Source organism: Podarcis melisellensis (genome assembly GCF_964234715.1).
Source record: "Podarcis melisellensis genome assembly, chromosome: 15".
NCBI lineage: Eukaryota > Metazoa > Chordata > Lepidosauria > Squamata > Lacertidae > Podarcis > Podarcis melisellensis.
The window spans coordinates 41,730,181-41,749,905 of NC_138532.1; the positions used below are offsets into that span (position 1 = coordinate 41,730,181).

General features: G+C 51.1%; 1 protein-coding gene and 1 pseudogene across 2 annotated transcripts in view; one reads left to right on the top strand and one right to left on the bottom strand.

The window, feature by feature from the left end:
- The window catches only part of LHFPL7 (LHFPL tetraspan subfamily member 7), a 72,430-nt gene that overhangs the window by 36,848 nt on the left and 15,857 nt on the right, over positions 1-19,725 (top strand). The gene's annotated exons all lie outside the window — the stretch shown is intronic.
- On the bottom strand, positions 14,123-17,640 carry LOC309357510 (sodium/potassium-transporting ATPase subunit alpha-2 pseudogene; annotated as a pseudogene). The gene has a single exon. The product of its transcript is annotated as a sodium/potassium-transporting ATPase subunit alpha-2 pseudogene (transcript).

Below are 19,725 nucleotides of genomic sequence, written 5' to 3' on the forward strand. Positions count from 1 at the left end.
TTATGTACACTTAGGAAAGAGTGTAGCTCAACTGGTAGAGCCCCTGCATTGCATTCAGAAGGTCCCAGGTTCAATCCCTTCTCTACAACCCTTCAAGGTAGCTAGGACTGAGAGCGGTTGGGCTGAGCTTCACTGCTGAGTGGGCATTTGAACCCTGGCTCAGATCCAGCGCTCTGTCCTCTGCCAGACAGCGGCTCTTTAGCACTGCGTGTGGCAGGGTCCCACAGGAGGAGCACAGGATTTGAACTCGTGACCCTGCAGCCCACGTGCGCTCTTCCTCGCAGTGACGACGCAACTTCGCCTCGGAGCTGTGCTTTCCTGTTTTTGTCAGCTTGTGCTGGAAGAGCCGCTTTGTGGAATTTCTTTTTTAATCACAGCGCTGACAGGCGGAGAGAGCGAGAGACTATTCCCTGGAGTGCAGGGCTGGGATCGAGGAAGTCGGCTGCAACCACGCGGCTCAGAAAAGCGACTTTCCTCTCTGTAATGAATATATCTTTCTGGGGGAGGCCTGACAATTCCACTCCGCCTGGTCAACATCTGTGTAAAAAAGAAAGAATGAAAGTGGTAGGGTGGCGGGTTCATGGGTGTGTATATGTACGTGCAAGAGAGACTGGGAATTTCTTTAATTCTGTGCCATGACTAGCCTTATGTTAGCGGCTCACTCTGGCCTCTCCTACCTCTGATGCAAAACATTTTCACTGAAAAGTATACTCAACGTCACTGTGCCATCGGGGAAATTTCATGCAGAAGGATGCATCTTTTTAAAGGCACGATTGCATCCCCCCAAATGGATCTGTTAAGGAAGGGCGCCTGCGAGTTTTTGCGCGATCTTTTCCCTGGGAGATCTGCCGAGCGGTTTGGAAACAGGGAGAACGGAATTTGAAAGAGGGAAAGTGGAATTGATGGGTCTGTCCATTCCTGCTTCAGATAAAGAGTTTCTCCAAGCGATGGAGAATGACTACATTAATTACCGTCCTGCCGGCATCCGCCCACAAGGCACCATTCATTAAGATCTTACTGAGGCGGGAATGCCTCTGCTAAAATGCCCCCCCCATTCCCCATGGGATTGTAATGGGGGGGGTCTGAGGAAGGGGAAAGCGCAATGGACCTAATAATCCCGTCCCAGAAGACTAATCCGGTTAAATGAATCTGATATCTGAGATGTTTTCGGAATCCCAATTCCATGGAGGGTCGTCTATTTCGCCTAAGTACAGTGTATGGCCTTGTGAAAGTACCTTTTATGGCTAGGCAGATATCCCTCTCTCTCTCTCTCTCTCTCTCTCTCCCTCCCTCCCTCCCTCCCTATTTCTCTGTCTCTCTCTCTCTTTCAGTGGATGTGGGTCTCTCTGCCCACCTACTTTAAAAACCACACACACACACACACACACACACACACACGCCAAGCATAGCTCCTTAGCCTGCGGCCCCAACCCCACCTACTGGGGAGCAAGCCCCATTGAATTCAGTAGGACTCACTTTCGAGTAAAGGGGAAGGCAGCCGGGGGGGGGGGGGAGTGCAATAGCACGTGCTAGAAAGAGCAAGCCTGGCTGGCACCCAGAACTGGAGCACTCCTCATTGCAATATTTTGTGGCAGGTACAATTTGCCATTTTTAAATGTATACAAACCTCTCCCCTCTTCCAGAGATCTACGGTCTCCCCCCCCTTTTTAATCCTCACAACAGCCCTGCTAATTGGGTTAGGCTGACTCTTAGCTAGTAACCCAAGAAGGTTACCCACTGAGCTTTGCAGTTAAATGTGGATTCGAACCCAGCTCTCGTTGCTTTTGGTCCAAAGGTGGGGCGTCTCTGTCTCCCCAGACCAGCTTTGCTAGGTAGGTGGCGCCACCCAGCCTCAGTTGATTGACAGATGGGTCACCACTTGGGACTATGGCTTAGAGGGCTCTATTGCACTGCCCTTTCTATCTCCAGCCCTCCGACTAGCCAGGGCCCACCTAAATTATTCAAACTGCAGATTTTGCACGGCGCTCAAAACGATTACTGGCTGTGGACTTGATTTCCAAGTACAGAGTTTCGATATTCCCTTTGTGCATATTAAAAAAAATTTTTTTTTAATAAACAGAAGTGGCCCCAGGCATCTCCCAGGTGATTGTGGAGTGCTGTGGGGAGGATAGACCCCTCACCCTTTGATCCTAATCTTAGATTTCACCTACTAGGGAGGAAAGAAGCTGGGAAATCCTTGTTTTGCAATAACAGGAGGACACAAACGCCTCTTTTGCTCTCTTTCTCTCCCTCTCTGCAGATGATAGCTTTCTCTGAGATGGCTATTATTTAGGCCATTATTCTAATGGGGCATGTTGGCCATCTTGAATTCATCATCTTAATAGGAGACCATTTGCAGTATCCCATTAGCTTAATAAAGGCTCCCAGCTGCTTGGAGAGCTGGGGGGTTGATGTTAGCACAGGGCATTGGGGAAAAATGGCAGCGGAGGGAGAGCGAGAGAGAGAGCAAAGGCACATTAATTCGACAGATTATATTGGATGGCGATGCTGACGAGGCTTCTTTTCTCCAGACCTCATCACACTCTTTGTTTCTGCAAAGCATTCGCCAAGGCAGTCCCTGGCGGATTAGGCCCTGTGTTGGTGGATTTCAGGCTCTGCATCCGGATTAACTCCTAGGGCTGCGCTCCCTTCTGGGTGACCCTCTGGAGGTCAACATGGGCAACAAATGTAAATGCCTCTTTTGCCCAGTAGGGTTCCTAAGTTTCTGAGATGTGTTCAAGGGCAGCCCCATATAGAGCTCATTGCAGTAGTCCAGCCTGGACGTTACCAGAGCATGGAGTGCCATGGGCTAAGGTGGGTTAGCAGGGGAGGCCTGCATGGTGCCCTGCAGATATTGTTGCGCTTTCAGCTCCCATCAGCCCCAGCCAGCATGTCCGACAAACCAGGGATGGTGGGTGGTTTCTAGACAATAGCTGTCTCTGATTGGCCCAACAACCTGGTCTGGCATGATCCACATTAATATATATTCTGCCAGTATCTATCCCGGTTGCAATGCTTGGAACAAACTACAGCTGATAATAAAACACATTTTCTCCAGGCGCCTGCAGAATTGTGGGTCTGCTATTGTTCTAACAGGGATGCGGGTGGTGCTGTGGTCTAAACCACAGAGCCTACGACTTGCCGATCAGAAAGTCGGTGGTTCGAATCCCCGTGACGGGGTGAGCTCCCGTTGCTTGGTCCCTGCTGCTGCCCACCTAGCAGTTCGAAAGCATGTCAAAGTGCAAGTAGATAAATAGGTACCACTCCAGCGGGAAGGTAAACAGTGTTTCCATGCGCTGCTCTGGTTCGCCAGAAGCGGCTTAGTCATGCTGGCCACATGACCTGGAAGCTGTGGACAAATGCCGGCTCCCTCGGCCTATAGAGTGAGATGAGTGCGCAACCCCAGAGTCGTCCGTGACTGGACCCAACGGTCAGGGGTCTCTTTATTGTTCTAACACCGAAGGACGACCTGAGTTAAGTTACGAATTTTTAAAATCCCCATCAAGCTGGAACCAGGTGAACCTCACCCCCACCACTAGAAAATATAGGAACAGAGCGAGAGAAGATTTTGTCACTTGGGAGGCTGTGATAATTGGGATGGAAATTTTGACCCAGTTCTCTGCCTCCGAGGGGAATCTCTGCATGTGAAAAGTGCCACCTCGCTCCCTTTTCTCTTTCCCTGTTGGGTTTGTGGCCCACTGGGGACCTCTTCTTGGGCAGGGGCCATTGAAAGAAATTCCCTGCAAGTTTCTGTAGTGTGCGGTCCTCTCATTTTTTGGCTGAGCACGTGCACAAGAGACATCGGCCTCCACGCAAGCAGATTTGTGCAGACGCTCTGGGGCCGTTTTGACTCTCCTTCGGGAGTAAGGAAAAAAGGGTCCTTGGATCTTGGCGCTTGCAGGCGGGGAGAGCCTTTTGTCAAATTTGTCTCCGCAAGATCTGAGCCGCCTGTCAGTCTTTTGAACGGGGAGTTTTGCTTCGCCTCTGTGATCTCTGTTTCTTCGTCTCCTGTGGGGAGGTGTTTAAACACCTCCCTGCCTTTAATTATCTGTCCCTTTTGGTTACTGAGTGAAAGGCTCGAACTGATCAAAGAGACAGATGGCAGTTGACCGAATTCAGAGACCCCCGATGCCATTCTACTTCACTGCCTGTGCAACCTGATGCCCTTTCGGCATTGGGAAGGGATGCAGCCCAGTGGCAGAACATCTGCTTTGCATGCAGAAAGTCCCAGGTCCGATCTGGGTGAAAGGGCTGGGGAAAAGTCTCCCTGCCTGAAATCCTAGATAGCCACTGTCACTGTTCAGGGAGGTTTTTTTAATGTCTATGGGGCTTTTGGTGTGTTTTAACATTTTATTGGAAGCAGCCCAGAGTGGCTGGGGCAACCCATTCAGATGGGCAGCATATAAGCAATAATAATAATCTAGGTAAAGGTAAAGGGACCCCTGACCCATAGCTGTCATCCTTCCCTTTTTTTGTGGGAAATTCCCTTATTCCAGCACCGTTTCCCGCTGCTTCCCACTGCTGTCCCAGATTGTTAGATATCCTGTAGACTGTCCCCAGGATAGGTGAGGCTGCTGATCCCTTATTTTCGAGGCTGCTGATCCCTTATTTTCAAATCTGAAAGTTGACAGCTATGCCCTGACCGTTAAGTCCAGTCGCGGACAACTCGGGGGTTGCACGCTCATCTCGCTCTATAGGCTGAGGGAGCCGGCGTTTGTCCGCAGACAGCTTCCGGGTCATGTGGCCAGCATGACTAAGCCGCTTCTGGCAAACCAGAGCAGTGCACGGAAACGCCGTTTACCTTCCCGCCGGAGTGGTACCTATTTATCTACTTGCACTTTGACGTGCTTTCAAACGGCTAGGTTGGCAGGAGCAGGGACCAAGCAACGGGAGCTCACCCCATCGTGGGGATTTGAACCGTCGACCTTCTGATCGGCAAGTCCTAGCCTCTGTGGTTTAGTCAATTAATGCAGCTACTTTTCTATCTCAAGCTGAGGTATAATTTGGGTAATTTTTAAGATTGTCCAGCTCCATGCCTTGTCACTCTCTGTCACTTTCTGTATTTCTCTCATTCCTGTATATGTGGGTCCAGCTTGGCCCAAATGTGCACACAAAACAAGATGATAAGGGGGAACACACCCCTTCGGGTTGCCAGTGGTTTGGGGGGCTGGGGTTCCTTATGAATGACAAGTCACTTTTGCAAGCAGAAAGCTTAGTGCAGGGGTCAGTGAACTTTTCCAGCAGGGGGGCGGTCCACTGTCCCTCGTACCTTGTGGGGGGCTGGACTATATTTTGGGGGGGAAATAGGAACGAATTCCTATGCCCCACAAATAACCCAGAGATGCATTTGAAATAAAAGGACATGTTCTACTCATGTAAAAACACACTGATTCCCGGACCGTCCACAGGCCAGATTTGGAAGGCGATTGGGCCAGATCCGGCCCACAGGCCTTAGTTTGCCTACCCATGGCTTAGTGCCTCAGGAGAGGAAATGAGCTTACCTAGCTGACTCCACAGCACACTAATTTCTGTTTCCAGGGAGAATAACCCCCCCCCCAATGGCTCTCCCACCTGCAGCCCAAAGTAGTTGAGTCCAATGCTGCCTTGGATTCTGTACAGCAACCGCTTTGGCTATCGTACTCCAAAACATTGACCTTCCAAGTGCTGTAGGACCAGGACCATGGAGTCACAAATTCCAGCATTCATTAACCACTCTGGGGCAGGGAGAAACTTTGCCCCACCTGCCTCCTGGCACATGACCTTGTTCACCCTGCTTGGTAGGTCTCCGCGCTCATCCTGGGCTCCCTTTTTTATTTTAGGTTTGCAAATTGGCAATGGTGCCCTTAGAAGATCAGACCTTGGGCGTGTTCTTTAATTGGTGCAAGAGGGCTTGGGAAAGCAGCACCGAAAACCCGCGCGGGCTCATTTGATCCTCCCGGCATGTTGCTTTGATAATTACAAGCTTATAGGTGAAGATGAGTCTTTGATGTATTGACAGGTTTCATCTGGGAGGGAGGAAAATTCCGATGAGGTTGAAGATGTGCACGGTTTTCCTAAGTGGATACAGGCAAAATGGTCTCCTTCACTTTTGACAGGAGAGGGTTTTTCTCAGGGTGGAAGAGGAAAGCAGAGATATCCTTGGATGGATTAATTTTCTATATATTTTTTTTAAATTCCAAGACAGCAAGCAGAAAGAACAGATTGTAGTTAATTGCTGCTAAGCATCCACGGTTCAGAGCAGCTCAGGAGGGAATGGAGAGCAGCACACAGGAGCTCATGGGCTGAGACGGACTCTGTCTTGACCTTGAAGGCAACATCCGAGGGCTTTGAGGAAAGAGAAAAAGAAGGCAGCCAGAGTTTGGCCTATCTTGGCTCTCCTTGGCAGAAGCAGAACTTGGAACTCGGGTTACCGTTTCTGCCATACAGTCATACCGCATGTTACGTCCGCTTCATGTTAGATTCTTTCAGGTTACGTCCCGTGGCAACCCGGAAGTACCGGAAAGGATTACTTCTGGGTTTTGCCGCATGCACAGAAGCGCAAAATGATGTCATGCGTATGCACAGAAGCTGCGAATCGCAACTTGCTCGTGCGCAGACGCGCCGCTGTGGGTTGCGCTCTTTTAATATTGCGAACAATGACAAATCTAGGCCATAAAGAAGGTCCGTATAGTTAAAGCCATGGTTTTCCCTGTAGTGATGTATGGAAGTGAGAGCTGGACCATAAAGAAGGCTGATCGCTGAAGAATGGATGCTTTTGAATTCTGGTGCTGGAGGAGACTCTTGAGAGTCCCATGGACTGCAAGAAGATCGAACCTATCCATTCTGAAGGAAATCAGCCCTGAGTGCTCACTGGAAGGACAGATCGTGAAGCTGAGGCTCCAATACTTTGGTCACCTCATGAGAAGAGAAGACTCCCTGGAAAAGACTCTGATGTTGGGAAAGATGGAGGGCACAAGGAGAAGGGGACGACAGAGGACGAGATGGTGGGACAGTGTTCTCAAAGTGGCCAACATGAGTCTGACCAAACTGTGGGAGGCAGTGGAAGACACGAGCGCCTGGCGTGCTCTGGTCCATGGGGTAACGAAGAGTCGGACACGACTAAACAACTAAACAACAACAAAAATGTTGCGAACGGGCCTCTGGAACGAATCTCGTTTGCCGCCAGAGGTACCACTGTATATTTTCATGCCTAATTAAATCTGATCGGAGGGAAGGGTGAAAGGACAAGCAGGTGACTTGGTTGGCTGAGGGCAAGCTGGGATGTTGACCCAACAAGCAACACACCCCACCCCCAGGACATAAAAACTTAAGCAGATCTCTGCTGGATCAGGCCAATGGCCCATCTAGTCCAACATCCTGTTCTCACAGTGGCCAACCAGATGTCTCTTTGTAGATCAGAGATGGGGGAACCTGTGGCTCTCTGAACATTTTTGGGCTCCAACTCCCATCAACCATGCAACCAAGCACAGTCAGTGGTCAGGGATGATGGGAACATCCAGAGGGCCCATCCCAGGAAAATATGTGTACACAAGCTTTGGGGTATTGTTTAAAGCGTCTGTTTTTGGCGAGCAACCGAGTTTAATTAACGTGGCACGTCAGTGATTTTGCAAAGCTCCCAGTTAACTAACCTGTGCAACAGAATCGCTTTATTAATACGTCTGCCCAGGCAGGTCATGGCAACGTTTTGCTTTATAAAAAATAGTCCGTTGCCCAATTTATATAGAAAGAACATGAATTGTCTTGTTGTTGTTTTTTATTCAGAAGGCTTTCACTAGTGTGGCCGCCTTTTTATATTAACTGTTTTCGTGTTCTTTCTGTTTCTTTCTTTTTCTTTTTTTAAAATAAGAATTCTGTGGTTCTTTTGGATGAAATAGTCATTACTCTGCTGTGATTTCCAGTTTATTTAGCTCCCCTAAAATTGGTGTTTAACCCCTGCGCAAACTCACTTTTCTTCTTTTTTGTATATGATATTATATCTCATTGTGCAGGATTGATTGTGTATGCTTCTGTGTGTTCATACACCAGGTACATATGTTTGCTGTTCTTGGAGCCTGTCTATTATTATTGTTGTTGTTGTTGTTGTTGTTGTTATTGTTATTAATTTGAATTTATATAATGCCTCTCAGGGCTGTTCACAACATAAAAATACAATAACGAAAACACCAAATACATAATAAAAATAAGAAGAAAACAAACCAATTATCCTTCATCTCACAACACATTTAAAAGGGTAAAGGACCTGACCATTAGGTCCAGTCGTGGCTGACTCTGGGGTTGTGGCGCTCATCTTGCTTTATTAGCTGAGGGAGCCAGCATACAGCTTCTGGGTCGTGTGGCCAGCATGATGAAGCCGCTTTTGGCAAACCAGAGCAGCGCACAGAAACACCGTTTACCTTCCCGTCGGAGCGGTACCTATTTATCTACTTGCACTTTGACGTGCTGTCAAACTGCTAGGTTGGCAGGAGCAGGGACCGAGCAACAGGAGCTCACCCCGTCGCAGGGATTCGAACCGCCGACCTTCTGATCGGCAAGTCCTAGGCTCTGTGGTTTAACCCACAGTGCCACCCGTGTCCCTCATTTAAAAGGGTAGCTGATGTTAATCAGCCAGAGGTCTGCTTGAAGAGGAATGTTTTTGCCTGGTGCCTAAAGGTGTACAACTAGACATGTGATATAAAATCTGATGGCAATATTCTACCTTGGCTTCCGGGAGGCCTTAATGCACCTGCATCCGAGATGCTGGGAAGAAACTGTAGTTGGGGAAAGTTGCTTGTGGGCTTCCCATTGGGGGCCTCTGGTTGGCCAATGCAAGGACAGGATGTTGAACCAGATGGGCCCCCCTAGGCCTGATCCAGCAGCTAGGCTCTCCTCATGTTCTTCCCCAAAGCCCCTCCTTGGATCATGGCCATCTGGCAGGTTTCCCCTCCCCGCTCTGAGCCGCCTTAACAAGAGAAGAAAGCAAACCCAGCCACCTGTCAGCGCCAAAATTGGGCGATGAAAAGCAGCCACTTTGGGAGAGTCGCTACAGAAGACGCCGCAGCCTGCGGCACTCTTGTCTTCTTGCCACTTGTTTCTAATTGCATGCATGTTAAGATGCCGCTTAGAGAGAGCGGGGGCACTTCCCCCCAGCCCCTCCTCGCCCGCCTGCGTCCCTCAAAACAAGAGGCACACAGATGAAGCGATCGGGTGTGAGGAGGCTCGCAGGCACCAATCTGTTACTCAACCCCTCAGGTTCTAGATGAAGAAAACTAAATATAGACCCTTGGGATGTCTTCGTTTTTGCCTTTTGCTTCTTCAACCTGTGTGCAAAGGCTGAAATCTGACGGTGCATCGTAGCCTCTCCTAAGCGATCCTAGTCAGAAATGCCCCCTCCCCACTTTCACCTCCCCTCCCCCCTCCTGGGGCCAAGCAATCCCTCAGCAAGGACGCGTTATTGGCGAAATGGGTCTTCTGGCCTTGTTTCAAAACTCGCCGCAGACCACTCTATCATATTACTTTTAAAAAGTAACTCGGTAATCAATTTGACTCCAGGGCTCGAGGCAAAGGGATAATGCTTAATGGCTCAAACTCGATCTATATTAATCATAGCACTTTCCCCACCAAAGTCCGGCTTCCCGACCGAGGGTTGGTGAGCAACAAACAGCGGAGTGCACGTTTGTGTGAGAAAGATGTAGTTAGCTTCTGAGCACGTGCAAAGTGTTTCCGTACAGCAGGAGTGGGGGGCTTTTTCAGCCTGAGGGCCACCTTCCCTTCTGGGCAACTTTCCGGGGTCCACATGTGGGTGGGTGGAGCCAGAGGCAAAAGTGGGCAGGGCAACGAATGCAAATTTCCCCTAGCCCCCCCTCCTCCCTCCTCCATTGAGACAAGCAAAAGGCATTATCTGAGTTCAAGGACATATTTCCAGACAGGCAAAAACTCTCATGGAAGGTGCAAAGCAGGACCAGTGAGGGGCGTGGCCTGTGTAGAAAGGGTGTGGCTTGTGGAGTGTCCCAGCTAGAGAGGACGGCATTCGGCCCCTGGCTCTGAGTTCCTCATCCCTGTTGGTTACCTTATACTTTTGTACCCATGGTGATCAACTTTTCCCAAGTTGCAATTGCTGGGTGATTCTGAGCACCTGTGGGGTCGGGGTCCCAGAAATGTGAGTCATAGCAGAATGGGGCCCAGAGTAAGGCTGGAGTAAGGAAGCAGTATTCCCTCCCTCCCAATTACATTCTCTTTTTAGGGCTTCTCTGTCTCAAATTCCTCTTGGATTCTGGTTTGACTACAAAAAAATTCAAAGAATTATGTCGCTGTTTTGCTGCAGTTCTGATTGTTGTTTGCAAGTTCACTGCAAGCTCTGCAATCAGGAGTGGGTGCATTTTCTTTGGCGTAGCCGGGGGGGGGGGTCCAGTCAGGAGTGGGTGGGGCCACATATATGTCCTCCCTCTCTTCCTCTTTTGGCTTTCTCTTTCTGTCCCCATTCCTCTCTCTCTCTAGCACCCTATGTGGCAACAGAGAACAAGTTGCACAACCCTAATAATAATAATAATAATAATAATAATAATAAATTATTTATATCTCGCCCTCCCCAGCCAAAGCCGAGCTCAGAGCAGCTAACAACAATAAAAGTAACACAGCATTCTAAAATCAATTCATTTTAAAATCAATTCAAAATCAAATGAATGGCAACCATTGGGCTAGAGTTCTGTGAGGATTACCGAAGGAGGGGGTCAGACTCTGCCCTGGCCAAAGGCCTGGTGGAACAGCTCTGTCTTGCAGGCCTTGCGGAAAGATGTCAAGTCCCGCAGGGCCCTAGTCTCTTGTGACAGAGCGTTCCACCAGATCGGAGCCACAGCCGAAAAAGCCCTGGCTCTGGTTGAGGCCAGCCTAACCTCCCTGTGGCCCGGGATCTCCAAGATGTTTTTGTTTGAAGATCGTAAGGTCCTCTGTGGGACATACCTGGAGAGGCAGTCCCGGAATTACCTGATAAGAAAAGAATCTGATCTGGGTTTAACTCATTACAGCTAAAGAAAACCACAGTTCCCTGAGTCCAGACGAAACAGGGAACGGTGGTTGTTTTGAAAGTGGACGCTTTTGATCTCTTCCTTTTATGGAAGGCTCATTCATCTAGCTAGAAACCACTGTTTATCAGTGACCGCTACCTTCCCATGACGAGGTTTCATTTCCGTGCAATTGCATTTAGAGCTTGTCGCAATCCAGTCCAATTCCCCCCCCCATCCTGACTGCCTTGTGCGCTAATGACAGCCCCCTCCCCCAGATCCACCACCTCTTTCCCCCTCCACCTCAGCTGCTATGCAGATGGTCCCATTTGCATCTGTCGAGGTTTTAATTATCATTCAAATTAAATTAAATTTGAAAAGGCAGCGAGCTGTTCACGCCGGAGCAAGGTGCACACTTGATGTAGGCCACTTTTTTTCTTTGTCTCCTCCTGCCAGTCTTTAAAAAAATGGTGGGGAATGTTTAAACTATGAGCCGACCCCCCCCATCAGCTGATGTGTCCTGTAATGTTGGTTGTTGATGTGGCTTTGTGAATATGTGATAAATGAGTCATGCATGATATTAGCGTGGCATCTGTTATGGTCCCAGACCAGGACTCCTCTGAGTTAGAGTCCACCAGCAATTGTACCACTGAGAGGGGATAAATCCACATCCTGGTCCACCCTGTGCTGGTCTTTGGGCACCAGAGTCCACTTTCTCCTCCACCCTGAGACAACACTGCCTTCAGACTCTGATGGCAGGTCAATGGGCTCCTTGGGGTCGCAAAAGATCCCCGAGGAGAGGTCCCTGCAGCTAGACACCCCATTATCTTGAAGGAGTTAGCAGCTGCAGGGAAAGGCAATGTCCCTTTAGTTGGTCAGGAGGGGACTTGTGATTATCCAACGCCTGCTAAACCTCAGCTAGTGGCTCCAGGCTCTTGCTAAGACAACATGGATGCTTGGTCTCAGCGGCAGGAGTGCTGTCCATGGTCCTGAACCTAAACCTGGCTCTCCTACCAAGGTCCTTGCCATTGTGCTTACTAAGAAACCTTTGTACTTTCCTTCCTTGGGCCATTCAAGGGCATCCACAGGATGTTTTTTTTTTGGGGGGGGGAGCATAATGCTGAACCAATAGTTCTCAACTTGCAAGGCAGGTCTCCCCATGCGAAGACAGCTGGAAGGGAAGGGGTGAAGTTCCAGTGCAGAATGATTCCCCTTTTGCCATGATGATCAGACATAGGTAGCTAGCTTTTGTACTAATGGGTAAAACAGCCTTTGCTTTCCTCCTCCCTCTTTATTTGATTTGACAGAGATGACTAACATATGGACAGGCAGGCAAGTTGTGTCTGTGTGTGGACTAGTAGCTTTTATTTTGCAAGGCCGCGACAGCGTGCGTTTACCCAAAATCAGCACAAAACACAGAGGTCTGTATTTGGGTCGATTTTTGAACCCTCCACGACCTCGGTCTCTCTCTGAGTGAATTGGCTTTCTGTGTCACTCGTAAAAGGGGCAGCGGGCAGGGATGGGGGGAGAGAGGCAGGCCTGTACTCAGCACTGGAGAATTTAATTTCCACTGTGCCGAAATAGAAAGCGATTGCCCTCCCGCCCCACCTAACAAACCAGAAAATCACACTCCTCTCCCTCCGTTTCCCGTAAGCTGGGGAAACGGCTTTCTGGCAGCCATGGAGCTGTGAGTTTAGATAACAGGATGGTGGTGGTGCCTGGAGACAGAGTGATCTGTTGGGTCTTTTAATGCAATCAAACCAATTAGAAAGCAGAGGATTCCAGGGGAAATTATTGGGGGATTTCCTCTCCTCTGAGACACCTCCCCTTTTTATTCTTAGACATTCGCTTTGCTTACAGCTGTGGTTTAACTCCTTTTACCACCATAGATAAATAAATCTAGGCCAGGGATCACCAACAGAGTGCACTCCAGATGTGCTGGACTCCACTCCCCGTCAGCATGGCCAGAGGTCAGGAGGTAATGGGGAGAAACCACATTGCCTCCACATGCCTACACCCCAATCTAATGTAAACCAAGGGAGTGTGTCTGTTTGCTGTGGATGGAAATGAATTTCAGGGGCTTCTGGTCTCCCAGATGCAGCCTGTTCACCCCCCCTCTCCCTCCTCCAGGCAGATTGCCAGTCTGGAGGAGGGAGAGTGGAGGGTTTTAGCAGCAAACTGGAGGGCTTTAGCAGCAAAACAACTGTTTTGGAACCTTAGTTTTGCCTGTGCTGCAGACATGGAGACAACTAGATTTGTTTTGTTGGTTTGCTTCTGCAAATTCCACCGGACTTCCAAAATTCCAGCCGGAGTTTTTTGTGAAATGTGCTGGAGGATGAGAACCATCCTTCAGTGGGGAGTTCTAGCATGAAGCTGAATGTTGGAAGACCTGGGACAGAGGAAAGAAAGGACTTCTTTCACGCAGCACAGACTGTGGAACTCTCTGCCACAAGAGGCAGTGATGGCCACCAACTTGGATGGCTTTAAAAGAGGATTGGGCAAATTCTCAGAGAAGGAGGCTCTCAGTGTTTTCTAGCCACAGTGGCTGCGCTCTCTCCTTCGCTGTCAGAGGCAGCATGCCCCTAGCACACTCTCAACATTTGAACCCGCTGGTTGCAAAAAGTTGGCAACCCTTGTACTAGAATTTCGGCGTGGGGTGTGTGGTGCCTGGTGAATAGTTTTTCGAGTTGACCCAAAGAAAGGTTTCCTTTTCGCCAGTTCACTGCAGTTGATGGCCTCTGGCTTAGATTGCTCTCTTTTCTTTTTGAAGCGAGGGGTGCTAGTCACATTCATGGTCTGTTGATGGGTGAGTTTTAAAAAGCTGAACTTCCATGTTCTAGGGCAGTCTACCACTGCTGGTGACTAGATCCTGGATTTCCTGTGGCTGGGGATGAACCAGTGGGGCTCTTCCTATGTCAGTTCTCAAGCGAGGAAATGGAACGTTGTACATGGTAGACCTTTCCTGCTGTCAGGTTGTAATAAATTTGGGGGGGGGGTTACTGTTCTTGCAGTCATTGTGTGCATAAACATTTTGATGAACTCAATCAGAAAGAAAGAAAGAACTGGAAAGACGGCAGGGGGGAGGGGGGGAGAGAGAGAGAGAGAGAGGGAGAGAGAGAGGGAGGGAGAGGGAGACGTTTGGCTCATTTATTTTTCCAAAAGCATTTATTGATCAAAGGTCAAGATGCACCCTTCACTTTTTAAATAAATAATTTGGCTTCCCTGCCCCCCTGGAAGCAACACAAGACCTGCAAGGTCTTTGCAAAAGCAGCAAAGAAGGCTTGGCCAACCCAGTGTCGTCCGGGTCGCGTCACTCAATGGCAGTTGTGTGAAGGGTGCTTGGGGAGACGTGCCCCATGGAGACCCCACCTGGGCAGCCTGCTCAATAGTACGTCTCCTTCTCTACCCAACCCCCTGGGTGCCGACGGATGAGGTACTTCCGGATCTCGTCATAGATGAAGATCAGCACGCTGAAGGGCAGTGCGCAGAGCCACCAGGTGACCCGCAGCGGGAACATCCTCAGGGCCGCATCCAGCCCGGGGCAGTAGGACAGGAAGACAGCCAAGGTGGTCTCTTCCACGAGGCCGAAGATGAGGACCCTGTTGCGCATGCCCTGCTGGAAGAGGGAGAGCTTTCGTGTCTTGCAGATGATGAGGTCGGCCCACTGCACCACCACGATGCTGATGAAGAAGGCGGTGTGGCAGGTGTACTCCACCACCTTGCGCTGCGTGTAGGTCCACTCCTGCCCGTAGCTGTCTTCCAGGTCGTTCTTGGTCTTGTCGTCCCAATCCAGGCGGAGGCCCAGCAAGGTGAGAGGGAGGAAGCCGTTCTCCGCCATGATCACAAAGTAGGAGTAGAAGCCGGCCAGGGCCTGCATCATCCCAATCTGCCCGTACGCCATGCTGATGAGGCGCTGGTTCACCAGCTTGTCCTTCTTCGGGTCCCGCGGCTTCCTCTTCATGATGTCGCTCTCGGGGCCCTCATAGGCCAGGGAGATGGCCGGGACCATGTCCGTGCCGAGGTCGATGCACAGGATGGTGATGGTTCCCAGAGGGAGAGGGATGTTGAGGATGATGAACAGCAGGAAGGGGGAGATCTCGGGAATGTTGCTGGTCAGGGTGTAGGCGATCGACTTCTTCAGGTTGTCGAAGATCAGGCGGCCTTCCTCCACACCCGTCACGATGGAGGCGAAGTTGTCGTCGAGGAGGATCATGTCCGCGGCCTGCTTGGAGACGTCGGAGCCGGCGATGCCCATGGCGATGCCGATGTCGGCCTTCTTCAGGGCCGGCGAGTCGTTCACCCCGTCGCCCGTCACGGCCACGATGGCCCCCTGCCTCTGGCACCCTTCCACAATGATCAGCTTCTGCTGCGGGGAGGTCCGGGCGAAGACGATCTCGGCGTGGTTCCTGAGGATGTTGTCCAGGTCCGCAGAGGTCATGTCCTTGAGGTTGGTGCCGTGGATGACGCAGGCTTTTGCGTCCCTCGGGTTGACTTCGCTGACGGGGATGTTGAGCCGTGCGGCTATGTCCTCCACGGTCTCGCTTGTCTCGGAGATGATGCCCACGCCCCTGGCGATGGCCTTGGCCGTGATCGGGTGGTCTCCGGTCACCATGATCACCTTGATGCCGGCACTCCGGCACTTGCCCACGGCATCTGGCACAGCGGCACGGGGCGGGTCAATCATGGAGATGAGCCCCACAAAGCAGAGCTGCTTGATGGGAAAGTTGACCTTCTCTGCGTCAAACTTGAAATTCCTGGGAAACTGGCGCTCGGGGAGGTAGGAGTGGCAGAAGCCCAGCACTCTCTCTCCCAGCCCGCCCAGTTCATCGTAGGCTTTCTGGAACTCCGCTTGCATCTTCTTGTCCATGTTCACCTCCTTCCCTTGGATCATAATGGTGGAGCAGCAGTCCAGGATCCTTTCGGGAGCTCCCTTCATCACCAGGATGTGGCCCTTGGGCTTGTCTTCAGCTTCGTGGATGGACAGCTGATATTTGTTTGTGGAGTTGAAGGGGATCTCCACCACTTTGGGATTCTTCTCCCGCATCTTTGCCACGGGCCCAGCGGACAACTCTATGCATTTCAGGAGCGCCGACTCGGAAGCATCCCCAGTCGTCTCCCTCTTGGTGATGGGGACTGCCTCCTGGCCCACTTTGAAGTCCGCTCTGTTGCACAGGCCCGCAATACGAGCCAGGGCTGCCCATGTTGGGGAGCGCTTGTTCAACATGGCCCCGGCCTGCTCCTCGGTGGTGTCTGCTTCGTGGATCTGGTTGTCCATCCACATGTGGGAGACGGTCATGCGGTTCTGAGTCAGGGTGCCCGTCTTGTCCGAGCAGATGGTGGAGGTGGAGCCCAGCGTCTCCACGGCCTCCAGGTTCTTCACGAGGCAGTTCTTGCGGGCCATGCGCTTGGCGGTCAGGGTGAGGCACACCGTGACTGTGGCCAGCAGCCCTTCGGGCACGTTGGCCACGATGATGCCGATCAGGAAGATGACGGCATGCAGCCAGGTGTAGCCGAGAACAATGGAGAGAGCAAAGAAGGACACACCTAGGAAGACGGCCACGGCTGTGATGATGTGGATGAAATGGGCTATTTCCCTGGCAATGGGGGTGGGGCCTTCCTCCAGGCCGGAAGCCAGGGAAGCGATGCGGCCCATCACCGTGTGGTCCCCCGTCATGATGACGATGCCACGGGCCGTGCCTTCCACGCAGTTGGTGGAGAAGAAGCAGATGTTGCGAGTCTCCAGCGGGTTGTCGTTGGTGAAGTCCGGGGAGCGGCTCTGGGGCTCCGACTCGCCCGTCAGGGAGGAGTTGTCCACCTTGCAGCCGCTGGCGGAGATGATTCGCAAATCGGCGGGGATCCGGTCTCCGCCTTTGATCTCCACCAGGTCCCCCCTCACCACATCCTCGACGGAGATCTGGATCTTTTCCCCATCGCGGATCACGAGGGCCTGCTGGGGCACCATGTGCTTGAAGGAGTCCATGATCTTGGAGCTCTTGGCCTCCTGGTAGTAGGAGAAGCAGCCCGTCACAATGACCACGGCCGTCAGCACGATTCCCAGGTAGAGGTTGTCCTTGAGGACATAGGGCTCCATCATGATCTGGATGCCGTAGGCCAGGAAGCAGAGAATGGACCCCAGCCACAGCAGCATGGAGAAGCCGCCAAACAGCTGCCGGCAGAACTTCACCCACTCCGGGGTGGTGGGGGGAGGCGTCAAGCTGTTTGGCCCCTCCCGAGCAAGGATCTCCGCGGCATGGGCGCTGGTCAAACCCTTGCTGAGGTCCACCCCATACTTTCTGCTGATTTCCTCCAGGGTCAACTTGTGGTCCTCAAGTTCCACTTCCTTTTTCAGGTCGTCCAGCGTATGTTTCTCATGACTCTTGCTCTTTGGCTTCCCCATGACAGATGCAAGACACTCCTCTTCTCACCCGTCTCTCAAGCTCCCACTCTCGGTATCGTGCGGCACTGCTCTGGTGGGGCAGGTGTTAAACGAAGGAAGGGAGGACGGGCAAGTTGGGGGAAGGAGGCGACCCGGATCCCCAGGAGTGCCCCCTCCCAGGAGCTCCACCACTCCACTAGCACAGCCAAGAGAAAGGATGTGAACGGCAGGCGAAGGATTGGCCCAAAGGCCACCTGTTAAAGGAACAGCCCTACCCACCTTTCCAAGAGAGGGCGAAAAGGAGAAGCGAGGCCACGCCCCCTAACCACCAACCAACAAAGCTTCTGTGTCCTAGCAGCTGTGGCCCCGCCCCTTGTGACCAAGGACACACCCACTCCCCTGGCATTGTTGCATCATGCAAGTCCCAGCTCTTAGCAACTGGGAACCAACCCCTGTCGATGGTGATGTCACACTGCCCTAGCAACAAGCAAAGGCCCAGCCCACAAAGATGGTTTCAATGCCCAGTGGCATCTCCAGGCACAGCTGGGATAAACCCCTTGTCTGAAACCCTGGAGAGCTGCTGCCAGCCAGTGTGGGCAGTACTGAGCTGAATGGACATTGATGATCTAACTTGGCAGAAGTTCCTATTTAAACCAGCCCTTCATTCAAAACCACGAGGACTGAAATCATAGATCATGGGGGATCATAGAATTGTAGAACCTCTGCTTAAAAACCTCCAAAGAAGGAGTGTCCATCACTTCCTGAAGGAGGAGTCTGTTCCCCAGTCGAAGGGCTCTTACTATTAGAAAGTTATCCCTGATGTTCATTCGGAATCTGCTTTCTTGCAACTCGGAACCATTGGTTCCTACCCCCCCCCAAGAACAGGAGAAAACAAGCTTTATTTTTAGGGGCTTAGCAGCAGAACACCTGCTTGGCATGCAGAAGGTCCCTGGTGGAATCCCACGTGTCTCTAGGCACAGCTGGGGAAAATCTAGATAACTGCTGCCGGCCAGAGTATACAGTATTGAGCAAGGTGGATTCAGTGGTCTGATTTGGTAACGGGCTTCTTGGGCTTCTATTCTCGGCCACCCTTACTGAACCCATAAGCAACCAGTTATGCTTCAGAAATCAACGTCTCAGCGTGGGAGACTCTCCCATGTCGTCCCTTTGTCTTTCCCTTAAAAAAACACACAAACCCCCCTTATATTTTGTTCCTTCCCTCTTCGAAGCAAACAGCCCCCAAAGAATGAAGCATTCATTCCCTGACAGCGCCAGGACCCCTAAATAAACCTCCCTGTCACCCTGGCCACGCATCCCTTCCCGGCTCAATTAAAATTCAGCCTTCGCGCTGTGATATGCGATGCAGCAATCGTTCCCTCTCCCACCTCTTCTTCCCTCTGCTGTTTGGGGATGCAGCGAACGTTGGGGCCGGTGAATGAGAGTGTCAGGCGGGTCAAGAGCCGAGACGGACACCCCGTCCTGCAGAGCCAAGCACTTATTGTTTGGTCGCCGCTGGGCTTTCTCTTGCCGTGTGAAAAAATGTGTCGTAGTGCCATAGCAACCACAGAAGAAGAACAGCCACAGAGGGTCCAAAATAAGACCTCTTCCAGCTTTTGTCTTTAAAAAAGAACACTTTCCTCCTTTTTAATGTTTCAAACTTCTGTCTCCCCACCACCACCAGTGGAAATGATGCCAGAAAATTATATTGGGAAGGGTGTTTTGAAAAAGGATTTGGTGGCAAATAGGACCTGCGTGTTGCTGTTTAAGGGTTCACAGCTCCACAGATCTGGTCTGTTTTTGGATCTCAAATAGTAATCATTTTCAACACACACCCTTTTGATAGATGGTTGCTTCTGGTATAAATAAGTGAAAGCAATTAAAAAGGGGGTTGTTGTTTAGTCGTTTAGTCATGTCCGACTCTTCATGACCCCCTGGACCAGAGCACGCCAGGCAGTTTGGTCAGACTCATGCTGGTAGCTTTGAGAACACTGTCCCACCATCTCGTCCTCTGTCGTCCCCTTCTCCTTGTGCCCTCCATCTTTCCCAACTTCAGGGTCTTTTCCAGGGAGTCTTCTCTTCTCACGAGGTGGCCAAAGTATTGGAGCCTCAGCTTCAGGATCTGACCTTCCAGTGAGCACTCAGGGCTGATTTCCTTCAGAATGGAGAGGTTTGATCTTCTTGCAGTCCATGGGACTCTCAAGAGTCTCCTCTAGCATCACAATTCAAAAGCATCAATTCTTCAGCGATCAGCCTTCTTGATGGTCCAGCTCTCACTTCCATACATCACTACTGGGAAAACCAGAGCTTTAACTATACGGACCTTTGTTGGCAAGGTGGAGGAATGGCATTATTATCCATCGTTCTCATTCCATT